Consider the following 11,930-nt stretch of genomic DNA (forward strand, 5'->3'; position numbering starts at 1 on the left):
GAACAAAGCTCAGTGTGAGTCTGCCCTTCAAGAAGAGTGTGCACTATCTCAGAGTGCACCTAGCAATAACAACAAGAGACTACTGTCGATCTTGAGGTTAGCCTTTAACTTTTTCAAACATGAGGATTTAGTTGTCCATAAAATATATTTTATGAGTGTTTAATTGTATCTTTCATAACTTTTGTAAGGGTTTAATTGTCCCATTTATAATTTTTATAAGGGTTTAATTGTACACTAAACGGTGGAATTGTACATTTTTCATGCAACTCTTATTCTATGTTTTAGCCAAATCAAGTCCCAGCAATGAATATCCCACAATCCACAAGCACAACTATAGTTAGCTCTACAAGAAACAATGTAATTATCGACGCCAAAAATTGACAGTCAAATTTTCTGTTGATATTTTTCGACGGCTTACATCGATAAAATAAAAAAGGAATTATTAAAAATAAAATATTAAAATCGAAGACAATGCTGTCTATTATTTTAACAACTTTCAACACCTTCATATTATTGTCACATTGCTGACGAAATAATGGGTGATAATTATTTTTCTTTAAAATCAACGGCTTAGCTGTCTATTTTAATAATTATAATATTGACAGTTTTTGCAGTCAATAAATTTAAATGATGGAGATCTTCTTTTAAAATAAGATGAATGGTATAAATTTATTATATAAAATAGACGGCTAAAATGTGGATTTTTGTTTTAACTAAAATTGACGAACTTACTATCGATTTTTATCAACAAAAAATTATGCCCGCGTTTATTACCCACGTCCTTTGTTTTGATCAATTTCCCAAATATTAACCCCAATCCTCCAGAGAATTAAAGTTTAGAGTGAAGCTGCTTCTTCTTCTTCTCCAATGCCTGAGAGTAGATACCAGAGATGGAGTCACCGTCACGGAGAGAGGTAGAGAGCAGATCGGTAGAGCTTCTTCTTCTCCGACGACTGACAAAACCCGCCATCCTCTATCAGAGAGTAGATTTTCTTCTTCTTCTTCTTCTCCTCCTCCGTCGAGCCCGCCGCCGCGCCATCCTCTTCATGTAAGTTCCTCTGATTATTATATTTATTTTTGTAGTTGTTGTATCTAGTATTTTCATAATGAAATTCTGAATTTGCGTTTGTTAATAACAATCACATCAATATTACTGAAACCTAGTTAGCATAATCAATTCATCACATTTCATCAATCGCTTTGTCTCTCTGTGCCGTTGTTGCTGCTGCCTTCAATTGACTGTGCTCAATCAAAATTAGTTACTCTCTCTCTCTCTCTCTCGTTCTTCAATTGATTGTTTTCATCAATAAAAAATTTTCTCAGCATTTATAGATGATTCACTACTTTTCTCAATGATATAGGTCTTCAATTCAAAGAATGATGAAGGAAGAAAAGCATTGCGAGTGTTATCACTACTTTTGTTCATTTTTCTGTGTTATCCTACAATTTTGTATTCTTTCTTCATGATTGACATGGATTTATAGGATTCTTCTCTATTTTCGGTGTTAGTTCTCTTATTTTTTATTAAGTTAGATTCAATGTGGGGATCAACTATATGTAACCTCGTTTTATGCTAAAGAAATCTATAAAGAACTTCAGTGTCTTGCAACGCTTTTTACTAGGGACATTAGAGACACTTTAAGCTTCTGCATAAAGGACATGTGAGTTATATACAAAGTTTAATGGTCATTTCTTTTTGTTAGTCTCTTACAAAGTTTGCTAATCATTCTTGTATAGCTCAAGTGACTGTACACATGAAAGCAGTGTTAACAAGGCACCTTCAGTAAGCTGTTTTGACTAAGAGTTTGTATCTCCTTTGAAAGCTACTATGAGGAACAGAATGTTGAAAGGTAATAAGTTTATATTAGTAGTCCATCAATTGTTTGAAAATGTATCAAACTATTTTCCTCTAGGTATTGGTCCCACCAATTGGTTTTGGGAAAGATTCAAGACCTCAAGAAAGTTCAGATTGGTCAAAGGCTTATAAGTGCTTGAAGCTCTCCAAACACATCTGGAATCTCTCCTTCAAATTTGTTTTCTAAAAAATTAATAATTGAAAAGGCTCTTAGAATTTTTGCAAAAGGGGTATTGGTTCCTTTAATTGTTGCAGTTATAGAATCATCATATTCTGGTTGAATTTTGCCTTCTTCAGAAATACTCGCACCAGTTTGAATATAATAACTTCAACTATGCACTTTATCCCCAGGAATCTTCATGGCTTGAAAATTTTTTATGTATAATTTCAGTAATGAACCACTAAAGTTGTTGCTTGATATGTCAAAAATAATCAAACTTGAAAACATCTTTTCAGATTTCAACTCGGCAATGGGACCATTCAACTTATCGCCTCTTAAGACCAGTATTTTCAAATTTAATAGATTTTGAAGCCAATTGGGAAATGTATCCTCAAATTGATTGTTTCCAAGATTCAAATCCACAAGCTGTGTGCAATTGGACAAAGATTTCGGCAATAAACCTTCAAACTGGTTGCCATTGAGATTCACTTATTGATGGTATTTTATCATTTACTATTATTGGCAACTAAGAAGTTTGGGGTTAATGAATTTGTGAACCCAAAAGATCATAACAAACCTATACAAGAGGTTAGTTCATTCTAAGTTTTCCTGCATAATTATTTATATTTTCAAGGAAGAAAGACTAAGATGTTAATATTGCTCAAAAGATAATTGCTGAAATGACCATGAGAGAATTCTCAGCCATTGCAAAAGAAAATTAAGATGCATGTCTGAACTATGAATTATAGAGTATGTTCTTCCTTCTTACATAACTTATGATTAGGCCCCCTTCACATGTTATTTGTTCAAAGCATGCTTTTTACATGTTCAAAGTATATATGGCTCTGCTAATTTTGTTGAAAAGTGGTTTTGTTTTTTAGCTAAGTCAAATGATTCTGGGTAATAATTCTAAGGAAGAAAGTACTAGTAATCTTACAGGGGATGTGGGGAAAGATTTTGCACACACGTGATAACAAAAAGGAATTCCGATTTGATTTCTCCATTCTATCCAAATATTCTATACTTCTATATTGGTAATCATTTTGTATTTGTAGATGTGATATTATTTTGAGTTTGGAAGAGATATACCTGGGGAATTAGTCAAAGACAATTTTATTTCCTTAGCATAATGATTCAATGTAATATTCTTTGATTAATTTAGCTATGATGAACATTTGTAGTTGTTGTGCAGTAAAACATTTGTAGCAAAATTCGTAATGATCTCTTTTAACACTGCTGCAAACTGGTTCTTGTACTAGTGATAAAAAATAATAATAACACATGGTTTCCTAATGAATTGAGTGATTAATAGTGTGTGATTCTTCACTTCTATTGAATCAACAACTATAGTATTTGCCTATAGAGATACCTTCTTGTTAGATTCTAATATATTCATGCCTTCACGGTTCATAGGCAAGATACATAACCAGTATTTTATAGTATAACATAAAATTTGTTTTTCACCCTAATTCATTTTTCTCATATTTATTATTACTATAAACTTTTATATATGGATTCTTGTTCTTTAGTTAGTCATCTCTAATATATGGATTTAGGCAAAAATTTGTGGCTGGTACCAATTGGAGGCCATACCCTGCAACAAGAAGAAACACAATCTTCATGGGTCCCCCAAACATAATACATCATTATTTAGATGAGTATGAGTAGGATTATTTACTTTGCTTCGAATATTTTGTATTATTAGTAGATTGCAGTTTAAACGAAAATAAGTCTAAGTTTAGTTATTTATCTTGTCTTGAGTCTTTATGTTAGATGATTATTTATTATTTTGATAAGTTTGTAAACTCATTATCTAATATTTAGTATAAATTTTATTTTTATATTTAGAATTTTATTTATCTAATATTTTGTATAAATTTTATTTCTATATTTAAAAGTTTATTTGTATTAATTGTCTACTATTTTTCAATTAAAAAATAATTAAAAAATATAGCTATTAAATCGACGGCAGCGTTATCTCTTTTTAAATATAAAATAGACAAAAAAAAAAACAAAATACAGGCAAAGAAGCCGTCAGTATCTAAATAATTAAATCGACGACCCTTTTGTCGATTTTAATGAATCAAATATCGACAAAAATGATATCGATTTTATATAATAATATCAACGGAAATGTTGTCCATTTTATTAAGTATTTGTCAGTATCTAAATAATTAAATCGACGGCCCCTTTGTCGATTTTATTGAATCAAATATCAACAAAAATATTGTCGATTTTACATAATAATATCGACGGCAAGGTTATCGATTTTATTAAGCAAGCAAAATTCTCAAACTCATATTATAGACGGAAATACTGGCCATTTTATTAGATTATTATTGACAACTTGGCAAGCCGTCGATTTTAATAGAATTTTAAAAAATCGACAAGCTTAATAGCGACCACTTCTGCTGTCGATTTTTTCGTCAATTTTTAATATTATCGACAGCTTGGCAGTCGATTTTAACGATGTTTCTTGTAGTGTAGTGCTGCTGCTATTGCTAATAATGTCACCCTATTATTATATTTACTATTTATGGAATATATCAGCCATTGATGTTGGTCTGGCATTGTGTAGGAGCAATCATCCAAGGCAATCAAGGAAAGGAAAAGTCTAATCAAGGCCTTCATCAAACAAGCCACTAAATTTAGCTCTCTTTAAGAAGAAATAAGCTATTGTTAGGCCTGCACAAGCCCCTCACCCACAGCTTGCCTCACAATCACAAATAGCTCAAGGACCAACTGATCATCTCTCTGCAGAAACAAGGAAAACAACAAACACTGGACCAGCCTAAAGAATGTTAAAATTTTTAGGCCTAGGCCTTGGCATTAGAAGATTGATCTCCTTAGGTTGAATGGATCATGACTTAATTTTTTTGGGTTTAAAAATTTTGATTTGGAAATGTTGTTTTGGCGGATATTATGTTATTTTGGGGATGATATTTCTTTTTGGCAGATATGATGTTATTTTAGGGGTGATATTTTCTTTTGGATTTAACACAGTAGTATTGTGCTTTATGTTTTTAGGCTGAATTTGGTCATATTTTGGATTCAAGTGATGCAATTTCATTAGTCTATTGATGTACTTAACTCACTTTAGGTAATGTTTATTATCTATGTTAATTATGTTTCACTTCGGATTACATATTGTGCTTTTATCATTGATATGGTTGTTTATCAGATTTTGCAAACATTTAAAACAACCAGATAATATCATTCATTGTAAACAAACTACATGCTTACAATAATGGTTCGCACTTCACAGCTAACTTCATTCATGGTAAACAAATTACATTACATTTACAGTAACAATTCTAGTTCACCTAGTACAACTATACAAGACAGACACAACTACTGCAAATATAAACCCAATAAAAAGAAAAAGCAAACATCCCTAAATTGACTAACAACAATTCTAGGAGACTCCTGCTTCTCCAACACCAAAATTCTTTCCTCCAAATCCATCAATCTCTGCTCCCAACCATGCTTTCCACTTTCTATAACTTCCTCATCCCCAACAGCTTCATCTAGCCATTTAAAGAATTTGCAGTATGGTAAATTCTCCTGTAAAAAAATAATTCAAGAAATGAAAATATTTTCTTTTTGTGCAGAACAAATCAAAGCAACTATAAGAAGGAGATAACAATTACTCTAAAATTCGGGCATCCCAAAAACAATCGATCAGGATTCTCCATTGTTCTAGACTTGTATATTGTTGCATACAATTGGAAGTTACATTTGGGAGCTTAAGGTGCTATTCATTTGGCATTGTGCTAGGGTTTTGTTTTGTTTTAGGGTGAATAATTGAGGATTCTAGACAATTAAGGTTTGGGACATGTTAAAATCAAACAACATTCAAAATCATTTAGAGTAATTCCAATGTGGCATTTAACGGACACCTCATTTACATTAACAGTCTACGTTAGAGGCACCGTTAGTCTTACTAACAAAAGAATGTATCGTGTCCACGTTTTATTTTTTGGGGGACCTAATTGTTACTTTTTTCCTTAGGGTCTAACTTGTCCGAACGCAAAATCCTCAGGGACCTAATTGTCACTTTACTCTTATAATTTACCATGCATATTGCATTCCTTAATGAGAAGGGTTCGAACCCCATTTCCAACGTTTTGAATTTTAACAAGTATGAAGTTAACTATACCTATACACCACGTCACAGGAGTCTTTGTTTATTTATTATATTATTGTTTTTTCTTAAAGGAAAAAAAATTTGTCAGACGATAGCCATGCAATTACTTCAATATCTACTGCTTAACACAACTAAAAAATGACACACACTGCACAAGACATACATGACATGATGCATCACCCTAATAATAATAATCAAAAATACTATTTATACACTAAAATTAGCCACTAAAATTTGCTACCAATGTATTTGTGTATAAATACATGTGTAGTTTAGGTTGGCAATACTATTTTTTTGAATTGTAAATTGTTGGAGTGTTATTCTCAAATGTGGGATGGTTTAATTTGTGATACAAAAATATTTAATGCTTCAAATAATTTAAAACTAATTGAGTTGCTATTTACTTATTCATGCATTAATTAATATAGGGTCTCGCTGAAAAAAATAATGTATCACTCATTCTCTCAAATACATGTATAAATTAAACTCTCATCCTACTCATCCTTACAAAATACTTTCCTTAACTTGTCATTCTCCTAGGATTTACCCTAAAAAACCATTTACTATATGCATATATAATTAAGAGGACTTTTAACATGGTTGAAACGTAGCCAAAATAAGGGTGTGGTAAGATTTGAAAAAATTGAACTAAAATAGCCTACTTCTCTACGAAGTTAGTTTATGTGTGCCTATGCCTAAACTTAACCAATCCACAATCACAATTTATCCTATTCTAAACCATATACCTTAACAATTGCCTATTTTTTTTTTGCTATTTATATTTAATATATACACACATGCACTTTTTTTCTTTTATATATATATACAAATATTCCTCCTTCTCCCCCTCTCATTTTGATTATTGCATATCCTTACGTAAGACTCTTAATTTTATGCCTAAACACACATAACATTCTAAGGTTACCTAAAGATATAGGTTCAAGGTAACTTATTAATTTTTTGTCTTAGACTTGTATTGTGCTATATTTCAATGAAAAGGAATAAGAGGCTCAAAGTGGCTAACTAGAGTTGATATAAGGGTAGGCTATATAGTTAGTGGCTCCGAAACAAACAACGCCTCAATTATTTTAAATATATACATGCAATGACAATTAAAATCAAAAGATGAGACAAGGTAGGATTACAAATGTAAGAAGAGACTAAAATCACACAAGAAAAGAATGTTTAAGTGGTATATACATATGTCGCTTCTGGAAATTCACGAGTATAAATTTCATGATCAATCAAAACAAGAACAATACGTAACTCAATATCCAAAATAATTTAATTTTAATGAATAATAACTAAATTTTTTAAATGTATCAATAAAAAATATGAGTCTCAAGTATTGTCAAAATCCACAGTTCCTAATCATGAAAAATGCTAGGTTGAGAGCAATAGAAAAGCATTCTAAGTTAACTATATACTACAAATATATTTACTAAATTACTTAGACTTATGCTATTCTTTTAGAAATCCTATTCCATGTCTAGAACTAATATTTATATGGTCAAATATATTCTAAAAAAATAGAAAAGATTAAACGTATAACACCCTATCACCCTAAATGTGTAATGCATGTCCAAACTAGCTGTGATATCACATTATTGATTTAACTGCCAACCCAACACATTCTCATGGAAATATTGTCTTTTGGTCATGAATATAAATGGAACCCCCAGGGATATAGTGTCCGGCTCATTTACCCAGAGATATAGTGCCCAGATCACTATTGTGACTCGAAAGGATGCGAGTGGGATACTGATAAACCACTATTTTATGGTTTATCTTGTGCTCAATTGAGTGGATTTTATCAACTCTTTACCCACTTATTCATACTATTTGCATGAGTTTACATTCTCCTTCCTGATTTTGTGCTATGATTGAAAACATGTTTCTTTGATCTTAATTTAGCTAATTTTAATCCTCTCTTATTACCATTCAATGCCTTGATATGTGTGTTAAGTGTTTTCAGAGATTACAGGGTAGGAATGGCTTGGAGGATGGAAAGGAAGCATGCAAAAGGGGAAGGAATACAAGAAACTGAAGGAACTGCTAAAGCTGTCCAGCCTGACCTCCTGTCACTCAAACGACCATAACTTGAGCTACAGAGGTACAAATGATGCGGTTTCAATTGCGTTGGAAAGCTAACGTCCGGGGCTTCGATTTAATATATAATTTGCCATAGCTGCCTCGAAGCCAGGCGACGCGAACGCATGGATCACACGGACGCGTGACCTGGCAGAAGTGCAATCCGCGCAAACGCGTGGACAACGCTTCCGCGTCACCTTGCCGCGACCTGAACGTAACAGAATTTTTGACCCAGAAAATACAGATTAGAGGCTATAAAGTGGGGAAATGCATCCATTTATCATACATCATACATTCACACAATTTTTAGGTTTTAGATGTAGTTTTTAGAGAGAGAGGTTCTCTCCTATCTCTTAGGTTTTAGGATTAGGATTCCTCTTAAAGGATTTAGGATTTCAACTCTTCATCAGGTTCAATATTCCTTTTATATTTTTATTCATTCTAATGCTTTTATTCGTATCTGACTTATGTTACCAATTTGGCTTATGAACTCTTTATGTGTGGATTGATTTTCTTTTATTAATGCAATTGAGGTATTTCAGACTTATGATTCTTATTTAGCTTTTCATATTCTTGGCTTTAATTGATTAACTGGAGGCTCTTGAGTTATTAAACTTATCGTGATTGTTGATTAATTCCTTTAATTGACTGGAATTCCACTAACTCTAGCCTTTCCTTAGGAGTTGGCTAGGACTTGGGAATCTAACTAATTAGTCCGCTTGACTTTTCCTTGCTTTTGTAAAGGTTAACTAAGTAGGGTTAAACTCAATTCTCATAAGAGTAACTAGGATAGGACTTCCGAATTTTCATGCCTTGCCAAGAGTTTTATTAGATATTAATTTATTAATTCCTACAACTTGTTTCCCTTGTTCAAACCTCTCAAAACCCAAAACACTATTTTTCATAACTAATAATAAGAACACCTCCCTGCAATTCCTTGAGAAGACGACCCGAGGTTTCAATACTTCGGTTTATAAATTTTATTGGGTTTGCTTAAGTGACAAACAAAACGTTTGTATGAAAGGGCTTTTGTTGGTTTAGAAACTATACTTCCAACGAGGATTTATCTGCGAATTTCTATACCACACAAAAGTTCTCTCATCAGATACTCAACCACAGACCTCACATCTCAACATAAGCGGGATTAACCACCGTCCTTACACTGCCGTCGCGACCTCGACAAAAAGGATTAACCTACCGCCCTTGCCAGGCACATAGCGTCTCAAAAATATCGGTATAAAACAGTGTGTATCAATAATTTTTCTCATTTATCTCCGAGTTCTCGACTCATCATAACCATCATTAGTCCTTGAGTTCACAAGTTTATCATCCACTATCATCAAATCCCAAGTTCTCTAAGTTATCACCAACATAGTACTCCACCAGTTCCTTCACGACTTCAGAAACCTAAGTCTTCATCTTCTAAACTCGTATAGAAATTCACTAAATTAAGTCACTAACCCATGTTTAGTAATACTAAGACCTAATTACTAGATGGTATTCTTAAATGGTACTTAAAGAATGTTTGGGAAGCTAGAGAATCCTTGAAAAGTGAAGAAAATAATTTTTTAGCAAAACAGGAGTCATGTGTACGCATGACCCTGTCCCGTGTACGCATGTATAGAAAATTGGGCATCCGCATACACGTGTGTTCCAATCCGAATGGAATCCCCGCATCGCGTGTTTAAAACTCGCATACGCATACATCAAAATACATGCTCGCATGCGCATGCTAGTGCCCGCATACACGAGACCCCCGGACAGAGGAGAATGCTTGCGTCGCGTGCACATGTCCACGTACACATTCTATATCAGACTTGAAAAAATTTTATAACTGCAGAATTTAGATTTTTGTACCAAACTTCCGACATTCATAATTTCCTCTACAAAATTTTGTTTTCTCAAACTTTATATCATTTTAAATTTCTTTACATCATCTTCAATTTAAAACAAAATCCAATCAATTTTAAAAACCGAGGCTCAATGGTGCATGAAACTGGCTCCGCAGAATTCGCACAGATAGACCGGCAAGTATACCGTGTCATCCAAGTAATACCTCAGGTGAGTGAGGGTCGATTCCACGGAGATTGTCGGTTTGAGCAAGCAGTGGTTATCTTGCAGATCTTAGTTAGGCGGATAGAAAATATAGTTTGTCACGGAGAACACATAAAATAGAATAAATAAATAAACATTACTAGATAAGTGTGAAATCAATGGTGATAGAACGGTTGAGGCTTCGGAGATGCTTTGTCTTTCTGGATTAACTTTTCTTACTGTCTTCCTCAATAACTTTCTGATTCCTTCAATGGCAGCCATAAGTGATTAACTTATGTCCTCTCATCAAGTTAACCTCCGCTACTGCAGCAATCCACCATGTTGAAGTGACTCATGTCCTCTCATCAAGCCACCTCTTGGCTTCTCACTGTAGCAGAAGATGAAGCTCTAAGCAATCCACTCCTCTTCACGATCCTACTCAAGGTGCCACAGACAAGGCAGATCTTTCAGATCAGAAAGTGCTGCTTCTCTGACTCTATCCTTAATGCCACAGAGACCTCACGCACCCATAGTCAACGGAATTTCATGTCACGTATCCAAAGTTGCTCAGATGCTCTATTAGAATCTGCAGTACAATCTCTAGCTCTAGTTCAATGCTATCTGGGTTAGGACTCGAACGGAACCCAAGTAGAACAAGAGTGATTGTCACGGGTTACCCTCAATTCATAAGATGAAGAATGAGAATGCATAAGAGAATAGAATCAAACATATTGAGATAGAACAGTAATGTTATTGATCCATGAAACTCAGCAGAGCTCCTAACCTTAGCCTTAGGAGGTTAGTGACTCATGCTTACAGAAAAATACAATGAAAGGTTCGAATGAGCCAAAGATCTCTAACAAGGGTGATCTTTGTTCTATATATACTAGTCTAATAACTAAGGATTATAGAAAATAAGATAAACTAGTCTTGTAGTGCAAAAATTCACTTCTAGGACCCACTTGGTGAGTGTTTGGGCTGAGCTTGAGTGTCTCCCACGAGATAGTGCCTCTTAGGGGTGTTGAATGCTGGCTTGGGAACCCCTAAAGGGCATTGGATGCCAGCTACCCCCTTATGGGCATTGGACGCCAGGACTGGGGCTGGTGGTTGGCGTTGAATGCCAGTTTGGTCCTTCATTTCCGAAGCAAAATATGGACTATTATATATTTCTGGAAAGCCCTGGATGTTAGCTTTCCAAAGCCGTTAAAAGCGCACCATTTGGATTTCTGTTGCTCTAGAAAAACTCCTTTGAGTGTACGGAGGTCATATCCTGACAACATCTACAGTGCTTTCTCTGCTTCTAAATCAGACTTCTGCTCAAGCTCCTCAATTTCAGCTAGAAAGTACCTGAAATCACCATAAAACACACAAACTCAAAGTAGAATCCAAAAATATGAATTTTGCACTAAAACCTATGAAAACATAATAAAACTTAAACAAAACATAGTAAAAACTATGAAAATGATGCCAAAAAGCGTATAAAATATCCGCTCATCACTCAAGTTATGATCTGTCAAAATTTAACAAAAGCATATTTTTACTAAAAGTGACAATTCTCTAATTTTTTCAAAATTTCTAAACCAAACCAACTCAAAACATACTTTAACATCATACCAAGCATTTTTCAACTATCCATCATTTAT

General features: G+C 33.7%; 1 long non-coding RNA gene across 1 annotated transcript; it reads left to right on the plus strand.

Annotated features, from left to right (window-relative positions):
• On the plus strand, positions 806–2,879 carry LOC107616768. Its single transcript, XR_001614634.2, has 3 exons — positions 806–1,048; positions 1,738–1,850; positions 2,312–2,879. It is a non-coding gene; the product is annotated as an uncharacterized LOC107616768 (long non-coding RNA).

Source organism: Arachis ipaensis, chromosome B09 (assembly GCF_000816755.2).
Source record: "Arachis ipaensis cultivar K30076 chromosome B09, Araip1.1, whole genome shotgun sequence".
In the NCBI taxonomy this organism is placed as follows: Eukaryota; Viridiplantae; Streptophyta; class Magnoliopsida; order Fabales; family Fabaceae; genus Arachis; species Arachis ipaensis.